Source organism: Pan troglodytes, chromosome 21 (assembly GCF_028858775.2).
Source record: "Pan troglodytes isolate AG18354 chromosome 21, NHGRI_mPanTro3-v2.0_pri, whole genome shotgun sequence".
NCBI classification, from domain to species: Eukaryota; Metazoa; Chordata; class Mammalia; order Primates; family Hominidae; genus Pan; species Pan troglodytes.
The window spans coordinates 20,493,329-20,514,343 of NC_072419.2; the positions used below are offsets into that span (position 1 = coordinate 20,493,329).

General features: G+C 39.3%; 1 protein-coding gene and 1 non-coding gene across 26 annotated transcripts in view; both read right to left on the reverse strand.

The window, feature by feature from the left end:
* The window catches only part of SEL1L2 (SEL1L2 adaptor subunit of ERAD E3 ubiquitin ligase), a 166,212-nt gene that overhangs the window by 117,237 nt on the left and 27,960 nt on the right, over positions 1-21,015 (reverse strand). The gene's annotated exons all lie outside the window — the stretch shown is intronic.
* LOC112206631 (U6 spliceosomal RNA) lies at positions 11,794-11,896 on the reverse strand. The gene has a single exon (XR_002941039.1). It is a non-coding gene; the product is annotated as a U6 spliceosomal RNA (small nuclear RNA).

Consider the following 21,015-nt stretch of genomic DNA (forward strand, 5'->3'; position numbering starts at 1 on the left):
GATTCATAGAAGACTTATAAGGTTTTTAAAAGTGTTGTGTTGAACAAAAGCCACTAGCTTGGGTTAAAAGAAATTGAGACAGTTCAAAATGAGAAGAGGCCTCTGGGCCTCCATCTTTCTAGGAATAGGAGACAGCATGAGAAAGCTACTCAGTCACAAACATGGGCCATTTCTTATGTAAAAGGAAGGACGACTCAGAAGGCAGAGCCAAGCCCAGAGGGTATTGCCAAGAGCCAAATAGAACAATACATTAAGGAACCACTTCCGGAGGGTAGAACTGGGCCCTAATTAATAAACATTGCCTGTCCCTGTAGTAGAGGAATCTTCCAACATGCACCTGGCTAGATTTCCAAATTGCCATGGACCAGTGACTAGTATATCTCTCCTTTTGGGACAGCAGTGTCTAATATGGTTTTGCTGTCTCTCCAGTGTACATTGGGTATGTGAAGGCATAGGGGAATAACTTGTCTTTTTAGTTTACAGGTGCCTGAATTAAAGAACTATACCTAAGGAACTTCATCGACATCTTGACTTCATACAGACCATGAGATGATGGATTCCGAGCTTGATGATATGATAAAATGAGACCTGGGCAATTTTGGGAGGATGAGATTCATGAAAGAGACATGAATCGTTGAGGCCTAAGGGTGGACTATTGTAGATTGTTACAACAATGGCCCCCAGGGAATCACAACTCCTTGTATTCACATCGCTTTGCAGTGTGACTTTGCCCAGTCCTCCCATCAGGAGATGGAGATTATTTTTTCCCACTCCTTATGTCTGGGCTGCCGTTTTGACTTTCTTTGACCAACTGAAATGTGGCAGATGACACTTCAAATTCCAAGGCTAGTCCTTAGGCCTTGCAGCCTCCTTTACCTTCCTGGGGCAATGCCGTGAGACCACCATGTCCTGAAGAAGCAAGGAATAATAGACCATGTGGACAGAGAGGCCCAGGCATCCCAGCTGTCTCTGCTGACCACCAGCTGCATGAAACTGCATGAGAGTGAGTCCAGATGAGATCAGTGAAAAACCACCCAGTCAACCCACAGAATTATGAGATTATGAGGAGTAATAAATCATTGTTGTTTGAACTCACTAAGTTTTGGGTTGTTAATGCAGCAATTGACAACTGAAATGATTCTGTGTTTTCAGCCTATTAGGACTTCTTGATTCAAAAAATCTCAATTCTCTGAAGCTAAGGTAGACCAATAACTAATGACAAAATAAATCATACAGAATATAGTCCTAGCATTGAGAAAAGGATTAGAAGAATAAAATATCGACCAGGCACAATGGCTCATGCCTGTAATCCCAGCACTTTGGGAGGCCGAGGCAGGCAGATCACAAGGTCAGAAGCTCAAGACCCACCTGGCCAACATGGTGAAATCCCATCTCTGCTAAAAAATATACAAAAATTAGCTGGGCATGGTGGCATGCACCTATAATCCCAGCTACTTGGGAGGCTGAGGCAGGAGAATTGCTTGAACCCTGGAGGCAGAGTTCCAGTGAGCCAAGATCATGCCACTGCACACTCCAGCCTAGGCAGCAGAGCAAGACTCCATCTCAAAAAAAAAAAAAAAAAAAAAAAAGAAGAGGAAGAAGAAGAAGAAAATATTAAAAAAACTCTTTATTATAGTTCTTACCAGATCTAATTTCTCATGAGAGTTTCAAAATGCTTTAACTCCTGGCTTCACCATTTATTTCTCTAGTGTAGACTCACCTCCTTTTTGTCCCTGGTGTTGTCTAACTCCATTCAGTTCACTCACCTACTTAACTTCCAAGGACTATTGTTCTGTTCATCAACCCTTGCTAGCCAATATCTTGACTTCTCATTCTCTCTTATATTCTTTCTCATTTCCTTGAAATATTTGGCAGTTTCCCAATCTAAACAATCTGGAGCAGCAAAAAAAAAAAAAAAAAAAAAAATCAGAGTAACAATAGGCCAGGTGCAGTGGCTCACGCCTGTAATCCCAGCACTTTGGGAGGCCGAGGTGGGCAGATCACCTGAGGTCAGGAGTTCGAGACCAGCCTGGCCAACATGGTGAAACCCGTCTCTACTAAAAATGCCTGTAGTCCCAGCTATTCGGGGGGCTGAGGCAGGAGAATTGCTTGGACCCGGGAGGTAGAGGCTGCAGTGAGCTGAGATTGAACCGCTGTACTCCAGCCTGGGAAACAGAGTGAGACTCCATATCAAAAATAAAAAATAAAAATAAAAATGAGAATAACAATTAAAAAGCAAAAAAACCATTTTCCCCTAACTTCACCCCTGTTACCAGAGGCCTGACCCTAATATTTGCACAGCCTAGAGTAGGAATACAAACGGCAGTCCACCTTCTATATGCCTAAATATATATATTTTTTTCCTTGAGATGGACTCTTGCTCTGTCACCCAGGCGGGAGTGCAAAGGCACCATCTCAGCTCTCTACAACCTCTGCCTCCTGGGTTCAAGCGATTCTCCTGCCTCAGCCTCCCGAGTAGTTGGGATTACAGGCACGTGCCACCACTCCCAGCTAATTTTTTTTTTGTATTTTTCTTACAGATGGGGGTTCACCATGTTGGCCAGGCTGGTCTTGAACTCCTGACCTCATGATCCACCCGCCTCGGCCTCCCAAAGTGTTGGGGTTACAGGCATGAGCCACTGCACCCGGCCTGTATGTCTAAATATTTAAATGTCATCGATCAAGCTAACAGTCAAAGAAAATATGTTCTATCCCCCTATTTTGTCAAATATATCTTTATTAAAAACCTGGGAGGCCAAGTTTGAATTTGGAGTCTTTGCAATCCTTGCTTTTGTGTAAGAAATTGTCAGCATAGGAAGAGCCAGCCCAAGGACCCCACCCCACCCCACCCCCAAATGCAACCTGCCCTTTTTCGTTGAGCACATTGTAAATGTGTGGTGTGCTCTGCTATCTGCTATCTCTTCATTTTTTTTTTTTTTGAGACAGAGTTTCGCTCTTGTTGCCCAGGCTGGAGTGCAATGGCGCAATCTCAGCTCACCGCAAACTCCGCCTCCCTGGTTCAAGTGATTCTCCTGCCTCAGCCTCCGGAGTAGCTGGGATTACAGGCATGCACCACCACCCCTGGCTAATTTTGTATTTTTAGTAGAGACGGGGTTTCTCCATGTTGGCCAGGCTGGTCTCAAGCTCCCGAGACCTCAGGTGATCCATGCGCCTCGGCTTTCCAAAGTGCTGGCGGCCATCTCTGCTTCTTAATAGTCTTTTTTTTTCCTACTTTACATTCTTGAAATCTAGCTTTTAACCTTTTCACATAGATAACTTCTTTCTCAAAGGCCAGTAATGACCTCTTTTTCTTGTCTCATTCAATGACATCTTCCCCCAGACATATTTGCTTAGCTTTACAGTCTTTCTTTTTAGACGCTGTTGTACACCAGCTTCTGTGACCTTATACTATCTCCGATATCCTTCTTCCTTCTAAACCCCTATTTGAGAGTTTCTCTTTTGTTTTGAGTCTCCTAATGATTTTGTATTTCTCAGTGCTCAGTCCTCACCTCTTCTCTCTGGCATGATGTGAGGGTTGAGCTGGGCCAGTGGGGAGTTTGGAGTGGACAGCTGTGGGTGCAGGAGGTCAGGAAGTAGGAAGGGATAATGTGCTGATTCCCACATAGGCTGCCACTTAAGAAGTAAAGCCCTGGGAATCACACTGTGATGAATGGAAAGCAGAAAAACACAGGTAACAGGAGAATCCAGAGAAGACACTCATTCAGGCTGACAGAGGTGAGACAAATAGTAAGAGGTCAACCTGGCAACGAGGATGATTCTAAAACCTGGGACTAAGTTTCAAGAGCAGGTCAGGCTGGGAATAAATGACTAGAAGTGTGCAGACAGTAAGTACCAGAAATGGGGAGAAAACTGGCGATACATAGAAGAAGAGAGATGATTTGCACTACAAGGGCCCAGAGAAAATTCTCCCAATGGGATTTTTGTTGGGTGAGTACTTAGTTTTCTGAGGAAAGCACAGCGTAAATCAGACCCAGTCATTTCATGCCTGCATTCATACAATAGCCTCCTAATATATTTAATTATAATTGTTCTCATTTTAATCTAATTTCCGTCTACCCTTAGAATAATTTTCCCTAAGTACTGTTTTCATCAAGACACCCATCTCCTTAAAAACCTACAAGTCTTTGGTCGGGCACAGTGGCTCACGCCTGTAACCCCAGCACTTTGGGAAGCAGAGGCGGGCAGATCACGAGGTCAAGAGATCAAGACCATCCTGGCCAACATGGTGAAACCCTGTCTCTACTAAAAACACAAAAATTAGCTGGGTGTGGTGGCACGCACCTGTAGTCCCAGCTACTCGGGAGGCTGAGGCAGGAGAATCACTTGAACCTGGGAGGCGGAGGTTACAGTGAGCCGAAGTTGCACCACCACTGCACTCCAGCTTGGGTGACAAGAGCGAGATTCTGTCTCAAAAAAAAAAAAAAAAAAATCACTGATCACAGACCACCGTAAGAGATATAATAATAAAGAAACTTTTGGAATATTATGAGAATTACCACATGTGACAGAGACACGAAATGTGCATATGCTGTTGGGAAAATGGTGCCGATAGACTTGCTCAACACAGGGTTGCCACAAACCTTCAAATTATAAAAAATGCAGCATCTGTGAAGTGCTATAAAGTGAAGGGCAAGAAAACAAGGTACGCATGTATGACTCTAGGTTCTTTATTAGTTTAATTTGTGAGATGCTTGTCTTTGGACATCACCAATTGATGTTTGTTTTCTTCTTCTTCTTCCTTCTTCTTGCCTCTTCTTCTTCTTCTTCCTCTTCTTTCTTCTTGTTTCTAATTTCTTCTTTCTTATTTTTTGAGGCGGAGTTTCGCTCTGTCACCCAGGCTGGAGTGCAACGGCACAATCTCAGCTCACTGCAACCTCTGCCTCCTAGGTTCAAGCGATTCTCCTGCCTCAGCCTCTCGAGTAGCAGGAATTACAGGCGCCCGTTACCACACCCAGCTAATTTTTCTATTTTTTAGTAGAGACGAGGTTTCACTGTGTGGGCCAGGTTGGTTACAAACTCCTGACCTCAGGCAATCCACCCACCCCGGCCTCCCAAAGTGCTGGGATTACAGGTGTGAGCCACTGCGCCTGGCCACCAAATGATGCTTAGAAATAGTCATTTCATATTTTCTTATTTAACCATGTGAAGAAGTTGGATAAATTACTAAGTTATTTTACCTCCCTGAGCCTCAGTTTTCTATAAAATGGGAATAGAAATACTGTTCCTACCTTTTGGAGTAAGTGTGAAGACAGAATAGAATCAAAGTTTAAATTGTTTGGTGTTTTATTAAATACATGGCACTTTAATAACAAATGTAAGTTCCTCTCTCTTTCTCTGTTACCAGAGACCTGTCTTTTTTTTTTTTTTTTTTTTTTGAGATGGAATCTTGCTCTGTCACCCAGGCTGGAGTGCAGTGGCACAATCTCAGCTCGCTGCAATCTCTGCCTCCTGGGTTCAAGTGATTCTTCTACCTCAGCCTCCCGAGTAGCTGGAACTATAGGCACGGGCTACCACGCCCAGCTAATTTTTGTATTTTTAGTAGAGATGGGGGTTTCACCATATTGACCAGGCTGGTCTTGAACTCCTGACCTCGTGATCCACCCGCCTCGGCCTCCCAAAGTGCTGGGATTACAGGAGCCAGCCACTGTGCCCAGCCAAAACCTATCTTTTTAAAGGAAGTAGCATTAGCATCTGTGAGAAAAGTACTTCCCTTACTGAAATAAAGTGAAGAAGCTACACTTTGTAAGCCATGGAAGAAGCAGCTCCTGCTGAACTTTACTTTCTCTCTGGCTTTTTCTCGCTCTGATCACTGCTCCTACCCCCTTTTCCTTGAAACCTCTTTTCTTGGTTCCCCTTACCACATGTAAAACTGACTGGCATTTTCAAAACAGATTTAGTAATTCAAGAAAGAAGAAAAAATATATAAAAGGCACAGACACAGTCCTATATACACTGACAGATCTCTGGTTATAATATCTCAACTGCCTTCTGCCTGGTCCCAGCTCATTTCTTTTCCTGGTAGAATTTCACAAGAACCTTTCCCTACTTGCTAGGGGAGTGCCATCTTACTTTCAACCATATGGGGGCAACTTTCCTTAACACCTGGTTCTGTCTGGCATTAAGGGCAGGAATACAAATTCTAACTGCCACTCACCTAAGCTCTTCCCATTCTGAAGGACACAGCTTTTCTCTTCTCCAGAGCCGTGAAATGAAGAGGGTGACGGGTATTATTGCCCCCCAACCTCTATGCTCTGAGAACACCTTGGTTTCCTAGAGAGCCATCTCAGTCATATAATAATTGTAACATCCATACAGCAAGAATTGCATATATATGAGGGATAGAAGGGAGCTATTCCATTCCTCTCTCAACAGAAATGATTTACAATCATTATTTCTACATAATTAGACCAAACCTGGATATTTCAAGGTCTCTAAATACAAATACATTTTGATGTATTTTTATATATTTAGTAATAGGCTAATGGCTTAGTTATATAAATTAAAATATAGTAGATGTTCTGAAAGTCTGTAATTTAGTGTCAGTGTCTTGAAAAGATATTTCATAGTCTTTTATTCTCTCTTCCTCATCATTTCCTTCTTCAAGTGCAAAGATAGCAAAATTTCCATAAAAACTAAAGTTACTGGGGACTAGGTTTTTATTTATTCTTTTCTGGAATAGTTCCGTTACTTATTTTAATTTTTATGAAGTTTAACTGAGTAGAGAAGGCCAAATAACTCAGCTTTGCTGAGAATATTCCTTCCAGAAGCCTAATTACCTCCTGTAGATACAAGTAAAAAGCTTAACAGCAACCTTGAAGGATAGTTGAATAATTGATGCAATGTGCCTGGCACAGTGCCTGGCACAGTGCCTAGCACATAGCAAGTGCCTAATAAATGTTATTCTTATGATTAATTCTTCATTAGGTGAGAAATAATTTTGGAGAAATGCAAATTATAAATGAGAGTATGCGGTGGAACATATTAACTGATGACAATATTAACTGATGGTTTTTCTTGGTACTTTTTTGTACCTGTGGCATTTTCCCAATTTAGTCAGTGAGTTGCTCATTGCTTCAGAAAAAAATAATGATGTGGTAGAAAGAAATGAATTTTCTTGGCTGTTGGAGGAAAACAAAGGACTTACAATCTGGACAATAGAATAAATGTAGAATAACTGGGATATAACATCAAAGTAACTGCAAGGCTTTCTGTGCTCTCTTCCCAAAATGAGAAAACATTCCCTGGACTAGGAGTAGGGAGAGAGCTAGAGAGGTGGTAAAGAGAAATTAACACTACAATAGCTTGACATTAAATGTATTAGCTTGACATTAAACAGAAATTACATTCCAATGTTGAAAAAATTGTTGTATTTCTTGCTTGCTCAAATGAACTAAAATGTATAATGGATATATTGACTTAGTTAATTCTATTCATACAAAGTATGAAGGCTTTGTTAATGGTGATTGTAAGATGTGATTATGTCCTCTAGAAATAGGGCACTAAAGCTTTTAAGCTTAGAGACACACAGTGACTTTAGTTGAAAGGCTGAAATTTTGCAACAGATAGAAAGTTTCCACTTAGGGTTGTGATGAAGAGTGGAAATACTCAAATACTTGTTTTGTTGTCAGTAGTTGAAGTGGCTGAAATATGATTAAATAGGCAGCAAGGTGGCCTGAATATATTCCTGTCATTTCTAAGTCCCAATGTCCCCACAAACTAAATCATTATTTCTCATGTGCCCCCTCCCAAGTCACCTTCCTTTCTCCAATATTCTGCCCGTCAAGGGGATCATCACTTTCTCAAGCTCCAAATCTTCCATCATGTTTTACTCATTCCATGCCAACATCCCCATGAACAGGTAAAACATTGTTGTGTTTTGTTTTTCTTTGAATTGCACAGTGGTGGGTGGGGAGTGGGAAGAGTTATTCTCAGAAATAAATGAGATCATGGATGTGAAAGTGCTTGACATTTGCTAGGCACTCAGTAAAGTTTCTTTTAATTTCTTCTGTCTGACAATTTAAGCCTTTGAATAATCCAATCTTATTTTTCTTAGCCAATTTATTTCCCACTACACCCTGCTCTTATTGAAGTGGTAGTATCCTCCTACCCCATATGTACATTCTACTCATTCTCACACCCATGTATTTTACTTATTTGTGCACTTCTAATTTGGAATGCTTTCCTGTTCTTTTCCGAATATCCAATTGTTATTCATCCTTCCAGGACATGTCTTTCCTGTTTCAACATTAGAGCCAGATGCCTACCATAGTTCCTGTCCTATAACAGATTCTTAATACATATCTGTTAAGTGACTAAATAAATTTGCCTTCCTACCTGTAGGTCTCACTGGATACTACTGCCTTCAATGACCCATCTGTTCTTGGTACATCTTCAGGAAGTGGTACTCCCTTGTCACTTATGTTAGCACCCACTCATATATTGAATTTTATTCTACGGATTGTAAGATCTCTGAAGAAAGTGCTCCATCCTCTTTTTTTTTTTTTTAAAGTTTGCCTCTAGCACCCTGCACAGTTTCTTAATTAAAAATGTTGTTTGATTAAATACTTTTATTATAACACAGCATGTCATTCTGCTGCTGGATCTAAAATTTAACCATCTGCCTTTTAAGTTACAATACAAAACTTAGAGTCAAAGAATCGCAAGTTTGGAATTGTCTTCTGACATACCATGAAATAAAATCCAGAATCTCAAGGTTGGAAGACAGTTGTCTCTGCAACAGTGGTTGACATTTAATTACTAAATATGGATAGACATTTATGATGTTTTTAATTATTTTGCCATGACAAACAATACTGTAAGGGATAACCTTGAACATGTTTCCTATAAAACATGTATAAGGGTTTGTTAGGGTGGACAAGAAGAAGTAAATTTGCTCATTTGAGAGGTAGTATGCTCATTTTAAATATTAATAGATAATGCCAAATTGGCGTTCCAAAAAGCTACCATTCTACTTCCACACTTAGTATATGTATGTTATATATAATACTGCCATGGCCGGATGCAGTGGCTCAAGCCTCTAATCCTAGCACTTTGGGAGGCTGAGGTGGGCAGATCACCTGAGGTCAGGAGTTGGAGACCAGCCTGGCCAACATGGTGAAACATTGTCTCTACTAAAAATACAAAATTAGCCAAGCGTGGTGGCAGGTGCCTGTAATCCCAGCTACTCGGGAGGCTGAGACAAGAGAACTACTTGAACCTGGCGGGTGGAGTTTGCAGTAGGCCAAGATCGTGCCATTGCACTCCAGCCTGGGTAACAAGAGTAAAACTCCGTCTCAAAAAGAAAAATACTGTCACACATATTAATTAATAGAAATTAATATTCCTATATATTACTATATATATTATATATACTATATCTATTACTATATAGGAATATTAATTTTTTCTCACCATAACTGGCACTTTTCAATTTTTTTCAATGTATTGTGATAATACTGGTGTCTCACTGTTAATTTTCATTTGCATGATTACTGGTACAGTTAACCATCTTTTCACATTTGGGAGCATTTATATTTCCTCTCTAAGGAACTGACTGTTAGGTCATTTGCCCATTTTTCTATCAGGCTCTTTTTTAAAAAAAATCTTTAGGAATTCCTTATATGTTCTAGATGTTATTTGATATGGTGTGTATGTTGTAAATATATTCTTCAGTCTGTTTTCAGCCTTTTAACTGTTTATTGTATCATTTTCACCATAGAGGTCTTAAATCCTGAAGCAGTGAAAATTATCCATTCCTTCCTCACTTATAACCTTTTTGTTTGTGTTTTGTTCAAGAAGGTTTTCTTACCAAGCATTTGAATCTATATTTTAATGTATTTCCTTGAACTATTTTTATAGTTTTGTTTTTACAATGTACTTTTGTTTTGTTTTGTTTTGTTGAGATGGGGTCTCACTCTGTCATCCAGGCTGAAGTGCAGTGGCACAGTCTCAGCTCACTGCAACCTTCACCTCCCAGGCTCAAGTGATCCTCCCACCTCAGCCTCCTGAGTAGCTGGGACCACAGGCATGTGCCACCATAGCTAGCTAATTTTTTTTTTTTTTTGTATTTTTAGTAGAGATGAGGTTTCACCATGTTGCCCAGGCTGGTCTTGAACTCCTGAGCGCAGGTGATCTACCCACCTCAGCCTCCCAAAGTGTTGGGATTACAGGCGTGAGCCACCGTGCCTGGCTACAATTTACATTTTTAATCCATCTGGATCATTTTTGTGATTCGTATGAAGTGGGATCTACCATTTTGTCCTAAATAAATGGACAATTTGTCACTAGCAATCATTGTAATTCATCTCTTTCCTATTACATTTTAAAACCTTCTTTCAGGTACTAAATTCTTATTCATACACTGGTCCATTTTTTAACTCTCTGTTCTGTTTTCCTGATCTACTCCTCTATTCTTCTGGCAATACCCTAATTACTGTATATCTAATTACTGTATATTTATAATTGCATATTTTACTATCTGGTTGAGCAGGAACTTCTCTGTGTGTGTGAGGACACACACACACACGCCCTCTATGTTCCTCTTTGTGAAACTTATCTTGGGAATTAAGGCATAATTTCTTTTCTAGATAAATTTTAGAATAAGCTTGTCAGATTCATTTAGAAATATGTTGATATTTTGACTGGAATTGTTAATTTACAATTGATTGGAAATGTTAATTTACAAAAACTTGGCATATTTGCAACACAGATTCATTCAGACGTACAGCTTTAATTTATTCAGGTTTCTTTGTTTAATGTTCTCCAGATACATTTTAATTTTTATTCCTTGGGTATTTTACTTCAGCTTCATTAAATTTATTCCTAGCTGTTTTATAACATCTGTTGCTACTGTGAAAAGGATTTTTAAAAAGAAATCTTTGTGATTGTTGTATTTCTAAAAAATAAAATAAGCCTTTATTTAGATTTATCATAAGTCTTAAAGGTTACTTGGCTTACCACTGACTTCCAGTCTTCTCTTGGATTCATTTTTCATTTTGCTGGAGCATGTCTTCTAGCTATTATTTCAGCTAGGGTTTGTGGGTGATAAATTTTCTGAATCCATTCATGTATGAAAATGTCTCATGTTTGAAAATGTCATTACACTTGTTTGATTGTCAGATTATAGAATTCTAAGTTCAAAATCATTTTCACCTCAGTATTTTAGAAAATATTTCTCTAGTGTCTTCTTATACTCAGTGTGGCTAAAGAATCTGAAGTCAAGAGGGTGCTTTTTGTTTGTAAATAACATGTTTTTCTCTTTAGAAGCTTTTAGGATTTTCTCATTATCCATAAAGTACTCACATTTTACCACTATTTTCTATGAGCGGGTCTTTTCCCAGTGTTCTTGCTTGGCACAAAGTGGGCCTTAATGTGAAAACTTGAGTCTTTTTTCATATCTAGGGAATTTTATTTGATTTATTTTTCCTCTGAGTTCTATTTTCTCTTTCTGGAAATCCTATTGTATGGATATTGTAACGTTTGTATGTATCCTCCAAGTGCCTTAACCTTTATTTCATATGTATCACCTCCCTGTCTGTTTGTATTATGATGTGAGGGAATTTCTCAGTTTGATCTTGAGCACCCAGGTTGCTCTTCAGCTATGACAATTTTGCTATTCAGCCTTAAGGTTTTCACTTTTGCTATCAGATATTTCATTTCTAAAATATCTTTTTTCTTTCATTAAAACCTGTTCTTGTTTCATGGATTAAGTAACCTCTCTAAATACATATTATGGTATTTTATGTTTAAAAGTCTTCAAATGTTTGTTTTTTTAAAAATATGGAATGCTTCACAAATTTGTGAGTCACCCTTGTGCAAGGGCCATGCCAATATTCTCTGAATTGTTCAAATTGTAGAATATGTAAGCACTGCTGAGTCCTAATGTCCTCGTGTTAGGCTTGGATTTTCCGTTAGCCTGTCTGTGAATGCTATAACGAATTATCTCAGCTTTCTACCAGTGACTTTGTGGGTATTGCAGAGTGTGCTATCAGAATGTAACAAGAGCTAGTCTTCTAGGAATAGAGACTCCATGAATATCACTAGCCATTTGCAGTAGCATCCTATGTCTCTGGCACAAATGCCGACCACAAATGCTCCCACCTAATGGCGATTTGTCTCTTTTTGCACTTATTTTTGACTATCTACTGCACACTTTATTAGAGTGGATTCTTTGAGGCCTATGATGAAGTTGTCTTTCCATGGAGAAAACATGAATTTACTTTTGCCAGGTTCCTGATGTTTAACCTAGGTGCCTAGATCTAACCTTAGATCTAGTTCTAGGGTTGGGGTGCTTGGGAATCCCTAAGCAATGTAAACCCAAGCTGTGAGGGCTGGCACATGACCACACAATTTCTCAGAGATATATATTTTTCTTTTTCTTTTTCTCTTTGCTCTGCTAAAAGTTAAGTCCTGCTGATCCCTGGACTTGGGAAGGGGTAGTGTGCCCTTATTTTAAGAGTATAGCATTTTCTGTTGAAAAGGTCTCTTATTATACTTCTCACCCTGGACGGGTCTAGAGTATTGGATTCTATCTTCTTTGTGTGGCCATTAAAACTAATGTCTACACTTGTCTAGCACAGGGGCAAAAGCTGCTTTGATGTTCAGGTGCAGGGCTGGGGCCAGGATGGGGCAAGTCCTGGCTCTGCTCAGGGGCAGTTGTGCTTACTTCTCTAGATTCTAGATTTTCCCTAGATTTTTTGTCTGGTACTTCACTGTCTTCTCAACTCTCTGATGCATTTAACAAGTTTGTATTTTACATGTATCATTTTATTTCAGTGGGAGGGTTGGTCCAACAACCTAGTAATCTAGCCTTTCCTAAGTCTTGCCCTTTCCTCTGTATATGGTGGTAGTGGTGGTTGAGAGGGGAGTAGGGGTCAGAACTGCTAGGCTGCTCCTGCTGCTTTTTATTTTTTTTTCTTTTCTCTCTCTTTTTTTTTTTTTTTTTTTGAGACAGAGTCTTACTCTGTCCCCCAGGCTGGAGTGCAGTGGCATGATCCTGGCTCACTGCAACCTCCGCCTCCTGAGTTCAAGAGATTCTCGTGCCTCAGCCTCCCAAGTAGCTGATATTACAGGTACCCACCACCATGCCTGGCTAATTTTTGTATTTTTAGTAGAGACAGGGTCTCACCATGTTGGCCAGGCTCCTGACCTCAGGTGATCTATCTGCCTCAGCCTCCTGAAGTGCTGGGATTACCGGCATGAGCCACCGCACCAGGGCTCCTTCCTTTTTTTCCCTGAACCTACCTGTACATCTTTCCTAGAAGTATTCTCTTTTGCACATTTTGGGCAAAAGTTTTCTCTTTGAATTCAATTCCACCGATTATTTTGTCTCTTGGGAATTCCTGATGATTTCAAAGACACTCCTGCTTGTTTCCAGAGTTAATGTTTTCTTGTTTTTTTCTCCCTAAATCTCTCAATCATGGAAGCTGCAGGGTGTAAATCATTTTATCCAATCTCAGAATATTCTCTTCAATCCCAGCATTATAATCTTGATTCCAAGTCTGTGGGGACAGGCTTAAAGAAGTCATAAGAACCAGGTATTTTTTACTACATTTTATGGGCTGATAAATGATATAAATAAGACTAGATGACTATAGTAAATAAATGGAAGAATCCAGTAAAATTAGAAAATCTATAAAAAACTGATTGTCACTATTAGAGTTTATGTAATAATCATACTGCCAAAACAACTGGTTGAAAAGCAAATAGCTCAATCAATCACCTGGCTGTTTGTTCTATATGAAAGCAAACATATGTATATTTCATTTAAAAATATTTGGATGATTGATTGAATTTTTAATTTTTCATCTGGCTGTTTAATAGTATGCACAAACAGCCTGAGGCAAGTAAATATGATTGTGAGGAAAATACGCAGCACAGTCCTTCGGAGAATTCAAACTTAAAATAACAGAGGTAATACAGAGTAAACGCCTTTGATTCCCACCACAGAATTCAGGTCCTACTAAACTCTGTTCTTCAGAATTTTAAATATCTATAAATTTAGAATAATAAAAACATTTGAATGACCTACTCCACAGGTTTTGGGAATGTATTTTACAAAGTATAGCATTACATGTATGTTAACTACTATTTAATTTTATAAGTGCTTCTGAGCATCTACTAAATGCCAAGTTCTACAATGAGCTAAAGGAGATCTAAAAGGCAAGTACAACACAATCTCTGTAATCACGTAGTTAGCAATCTGCTAAGGGAGTTAAAAACTAACTCAATTATGAGACTTTGATGCATAGGACAATAAAGGCACAATGTGCTATTAGGAAGGGGTTGGGAAACTTTTGTTTTGTTTTTTGTTTATAGAGACAGGGTCCTACTATGTTGTCTGGGCTAGTCTTGAACTCCTGAGCTCAAGAGATCCTCTTGCTTCACCCTCCCAAAGTCCCAAAGTGCTGGGATTACAAGCATGAGCCACCAAGGTTTTTTGTTTGTTTGTTTGTTTGTTTTGAGACAGAGTCTCGCTCTGTTGCCAGGCTGGAATGCAGTGGTGCCATCTCTGCTCACTGCAACCTTTGCCTCCCAGGTTCAAGCGATTCTCCTGCCTCAGCCTCCTGAATAGCTGGGATTACAGGTGCACGCCACCACACCCAGCTAATTTTGGTATTTTTAGTAGAGACAGGGTTTCTCCATGTTGGCCAGGCTGGTCTCGATCTCCTGACCTCGTGATCCACCGGCCTCGGCCTCCCAAAGTGCTGGGATTACAGGCATAAGCCACAGCACCCGGACTGTTCTTTTTTTTGTTGTTGTTGTTGTTTGTCTGTTTTTTTAAAGAGGAAGTAGAACTTAAGATAGACCTTAAAAGATGAACAACATACTATACTTTAGATTTATGGCGGTGATGGGGAAGAAGATCGGATGACAGCCCACTCCTGTTGACAGACCGTCTGAAGAACAGATCGAGAAAGATATGGAGGTGGGAGAGTTAGCTAGGTATACTGAGTAGCTAATAGTTTGAATTGGTTGAAATAAAATATGTGTGTAGCTAAGACAAAATAGAAAGGAAGCTAGGATCTAATCACATAGGATTTTGACTACTGGACAAGACATTAGAACTTTATTCTATATAAAGTGGATGTCTCAGCAGGAGAACATAATGAGGATAGATTTGGAGTTGAGGAATATTATTTCTGGCAGTAATGTATGTGGATAAGAGAAAAGCAAGTTAGAAGTGCATTAGTGTAGTTAAAAGATACTAAAATGAGATTTTAAATTGAGACAGTGAAAATGCATAGATGGGAAAACCCCTGAGGACGTAGAATTGACAAGATTTGGTAAAAGAATAAGGGAATGAATAAATATAAAGGATTAGGAAATTCTGGTTCTAGATTTAGCTTTGCAAGATGACCCGGGAGAAGCAATTTCACCATGGTGGGCCTCAGTCTTACCTGTAAAAACACTGAATTAAATGATACTTAGGGGAATTAGAACTGTATAATCATGCAATTTGGAGTACTTGAGAACAAGGTGAGCAGGGAAGGATAGTTGATGCCATTAACAAGAGAAAAAACACAGGAGGAAGTAACCTTGAAAACAAATGTTGATTTAAGGAATCTGCATACATTGTTCATGATCATCATGTAGCTGGATATGCTGGTCTAGAGATTAGAAGGAGGGTATGAGATATAGACACACATGTAAACAAAGTTGTGGGGCTTGGGTGAGAGCACAAGAAGCATAGAATACGAAGAGCAAGAAAGCCAAGCACCGAACCTTGGGCACAGCATTCAAAAGGAGAATTGAGAAGGACAAGCCCATGAAAGAGCCTGAGATGGCTATACAGAGGAAGAGGGAAAAAGAAGATGGTGAGTAATGTCACATGGTGCACAGAAGTTAGCAGAAAGAACAGCAAGAGGCCGCTGGATTGGTAATCAATGAGCTGTTGGCGTTCTTTGAGAAAGCAGTTTCAATTGATGGGGGGATAGATCTTGGGATCCATTAGGAGCAGGTAGAAGGCTAACACTGGCAAAGAGAATTCTTGGGATATACATAAAATGGGAGAGACTTATGAACCCTTATGTGCAAAAAAAAGTGGAGTGGAATTGGGAAGAGTGATTCCTGTCAGACAAAAAGAACTCAATGAAGCTGAGATAAAGCTGATGCATGAGTATTTATGTGTTCTGCAAGGGGGTCTGTTCCCCTAGCTCTCCCCAGGCCGAAGACTGTCCTCTCTCCAGTAAGTGCTACCCTGCTGAATAGATCCAAAAAGCAGCAGTAATTGTTTGATACAGAAACCTTTTAGATCTGTATACTAAAAATTATAAAAATTTGATGAAAAAAATTCAAGGAGGCATAAATAAATAAAAAGATATCTTATATTCATGGATTGGAAAAATTAATATTGTAAAAATGTCCATATTACTCAAAGCAATCTACAGATTCAATACAATCTCTATCAATATCCCAACATCATTTTTCACAAAAATAGAAAAAAAACAGCCATTAATTTTGTGTGGAACTACCAAAGACCCCAAATAGCCAAAACAATCTTGAGCAAAAAGAACAAAGCTAGAGACATCACACTACTTGACTTCAAAATATATTACAAATCTACAATACTCAAAACAGCATGATACTGGACTAAAAACAGACACACTGACCAACGGAACAGGATAGAGAGCTCAGAAGTAAACTTATGTATTTACGGTCAATTGATTTTCAACAAAGGTGCCAAGAACACATGATGAGGAAAGGACACTGTCTTCAACAAATGGTGTTGGGAAAAATGTATATCCACTGCAGAAGAATGAAATTGGACCCTTATCACACAAGGCATACAAAAATCAACTCAAAATGTATTAAAAACCTAAACACAATAGAATAGCTCTATTATCAAAAAGACAAAAATTAACAAATGCTGGCAAGGATGTGGAGAAAAGGGAACATTTAAACACTGTTGGTGGAAAGTAAATTGGTACAGCCATTATGGAAAGCAGTATAGAGGTTTCTCAAAAAACTAAAAATAGAATTACCATATGATCCATCAATCCTACTACTATTTATCGAAAGAAAAGGAAATCAGTATACTGAAGAGACACCTGTGCCTCCATATCTATTGCAGCACTATTCACAATAACCAAGATATGAAGTCAACTTAAATATTCATCAACAGATAAATGAAAATATAAAAATATAAAACAAGTATACAAATAAAAAATAAAATAAAAATATACACAATGAAATATTATTCAGCCATGAAAAAGAATGAAATCACCAGATGTGGTGGCTCACGCCTGTAATCCCAACACTTTGGGAGAGGCCAAGGCGAGTGGATCACTTGAGGTCAGGAGTTTGAGACCAGCCTGCCCAACATGGCAAAACCCCGTCTCTACTAAGAATACAAAAATTAGCCAGGCATGATCGCGCACGCCTGTAATTTCCGGTTACTTGGGAGGCTGAGGCACAAGAATTGCTTGAATCCAGAAGGTGGAGGTTGCAATGAGCTGCGATCGTGCAACTGCACTCTAGACTGGGCAACAGAGTGAGACTCGTCTCAAAAAAAAAAAAAGAGAAAAGAAAAAAAGAATGTAATCGTCATTTTTGCAACATGGATGAGCCCAGAGGACATAATGTTAAGTGAAATGTCAGGCACAGAAAGACAAACGCTGCATTTTCTCACTCATATGTGGAAGCTGAAAGAATTGAGCTCATATAAGTGACAGAGTAGAATTGTGGTTATTAGATAATAGGAAGGATGGAAAGAGAGGAGGATAGGGAGAAGTTGGTTAATTGATACAAAAATACAGCTAGATAAGAGAAATAAATTCTAGTGTTCTATGGTACTATAGGATAAATATGGTTAACAACTTACTGCATATTTCGGAAAAGCTAGAAGAGAAGATTTTGAATGTTCACAACACAAAGAAATAATAAACGTTTGAGGTGCTATGCTAATAACTGATTTGATCATTACACATTATATATATGTACTGAAGTATCACTCTGCATCGTTGATGAAATTGATGCATGATTATGTATCAACGAAAAACAAAAGAAAAAATATTCAGAAGACATACATTCAAGGCTGACAGAAATATAACTTTATTTTCCTGAAACTGGCACTTAATCTCTGTGTTGGGCTACATATTGGCACAATGGAAGAAAATTTAATCTAGTTACTTACAAATAAACCCAGTCACTTTGTCATTTCAAAAAAATAAAAAAGATTTAAGCATAAGACCAGAAACTCTAAAAGTACTAAAAGAAAATATAGAGGAAAAGCTTCACAGTATTAGCCTGGGTAGTGATTTCTTAAATATAACCCCAAAAGGCATAAGCAACAAAATGAAAACAGACAAACAGAATTTACATCAAACTAAAAATCTGTACAGCAAAGAAAACAATTAATAGATTGAACAGACAACCCACGAATTGGGAGAAAATATTTGCAAACCATACATTTGATAAAGGACTAGTATCTAAAATATATAAGAAACTCAACTAAATAGGAAGAAAACAAACAACTTGATTTAAAAATGGGCAAAAACCCTGAATAGACATTTCTTGAAAGAAGACATACAAATGGCCAACAGATATATGAGAAAATGTTCAATATCACTAATCATCAGGAAAATGCAAATTAAAATCACAACGAGATATCGCCTCACACTTGTTAGATAAAAGATGAAAGATGATAAGTGTTGGTGAGGATGTGGAGAAAAGGGAAATCTTTTTTGAGACAGAGTCTTGCTTTGTTGCCCAGGCTGGAGTGCAGTGGCGTGATCTCAGCCCACTGCAACCTCTGCCTCCTGGGTTCAAGCTATTCTCCTGCCTCAGGCTCCCAAGTAGCTGGGATTACAGGCGTGTGCCTGGCTAATTTTTTTATTTTTAGTAGAGATAGGGTTTCACCATGTTGGCCAGGCTGGTCTCAAACTCCTCACCTCAGGTGATCCACCTGCCTCGGCCTCCCAGAGTGCTGGGATTACAGGTGTGAGCCACCACACCTGGCCAGAGAAAAGGGAAATCTTATACACTGTGAGTGGGAATATAAATTGGTACAGCCATTATGTCAAACAACATAGATAGAGATTCTTCAAAGAAAAGAATTGGCATATGATCCAGCAATCCCCCCTCTAGGTATATATCCAAAGGACTCGAAATCAGTATGTCGAAAAGATGTCTGCACTCCCATATTCATTACAGCATTATTTACAATAGTCAAGATATGGAAACAACCTAAGTGTCCATCAATGGATGAATGGATAAAGAAAATGTTGTATATATATACAATGAAATATTATTCAGCCTTATAAAAAAGGAAATCATGCTATTTGCAACAACATGGATGAGCCTGGAGTACATTATACTAAATGAAATAAGCCAGGAAGTGAGAGAGAAATACTTCCTGATCTCACTTATATGTGGAATCTAAAGAGTTGAAACTCATAGAAATAGAGAGTAGAGGCTGGGCCCGGTGGCTCATGCCTGTAATCCCAGCACTTTGAGAGGCCAAGGCAGGTGGATCACCTGAGGTCAGAAGTTTGAGAGCAGCCTTGCCAACATGGTGAAACCCCGTCTCTACTAAAAATACAAAATTAGCAGGGCATGGTGGTGTGCACCTATAGTCCCAGCTACTCGGGAAGCTGAGACAGGAGAATCACTTGAACTCGGGAGGCAGAGGTTGCAGTGAGCCGAGATCGTGCCATTGCACTCCAGCCTGGGCAACAAGAGCAAAACTCCACACCCCCCACCACTAAAAAAAAGAAAGAAAGAAATAGAGAATAGAATGATGGTTATCAGAGGCTGGGGAGGGGGGTGTGGGGAATGGGGAGAGGTTGGTCAAAGAGTACAGTTTCAATTAGATGGTAACAATAAGTTTTAGATGTTGTACAGCATGGTGACTATAGTTAATAACGTATTCTGTATTTCAAAATTACTAATATAGTAGATTTCAAATGTTCTCACCACAAAAAATGGTACTTATATGAAGGGATGGATATGTTAATTAGTCTGACTTAATCATTGCCCAACATATACATATATCAAAACATCACATTGTGCCCCATAACTATGCAATTAATATTTGTCAATGAAAAAAATACAAAATCAGAAACCATTCAGACAAGTCTAAGATATGAAGATGTGAAAAAGCCTTATAACTTTCAGGAAACTCACAAAAGAGAAATGTGCTTTTTTACTGATCCCTCACATAACACAGTTATCAAACTTCTCTCTTGCAGTCATCAGTCCTGTCATAACACCTGGTCTCTCCTGCTTCTTTTCAGGGAGAGATGCTCCAGATACTTGCAGTTTGTCTTTTCCCTGGTTACAGGTACAACATAAAAGAATTTAATGAAAGCAAAGGTAATTTAGAAATTCTCAATTCCATAGGTTATTCAAAATAGCACTGGTAGAAGCAAGAACATTTCTGAAGCAGTAGGATATTTCCTGCTTCTACTGCTTAGACTGCAGCTCCTCTGCAACATGTCCAGGGCTTGGTCTTATGTGGCCTCCTTCTGGACCAGACAGGGACCTAGACATGATTGTGAGGCAACTGCTTTCTGGACTCTGGTTACTGTGAGATTGATGAGCTATGTGCCCTTTTCAACTGGGATAGAGAGCTGCTGGATAGGTGAGTGTCTGAGAGAGTTGCTATTAACTTTTTGTTGTTTTGCTTTGCTTTTCTAATCACAGAAGTGTATGATAGGAGTTACTACTAGAAAGAAATAGATGGGGCCAGCCATGGTGGCTCATGCCTGTAATCCCAGCATTTTGGGAGGCTGACGCAGGAGGATCGTTTGAGCTCAGGAGTTCAAGACCAGACTGAGCAACACAGCGAGATCCTATCTCTCCAAAAAATACAAAAATTAGCCCGGCATGGTGGTGCATGCCTGAGGTCCCAGCTAGTTGGAAGGTTGAGGTGTGAGGAATGCTTGAGCCTGGGAAGTCGAGCCTATAGTGAGTTGTGATCGTGCCACTGCACTCCAGCCCAGGAGACAGAATGAGACTCTGCCAAAAAAAAAAAAAAAAAAAAAAAAGTATATT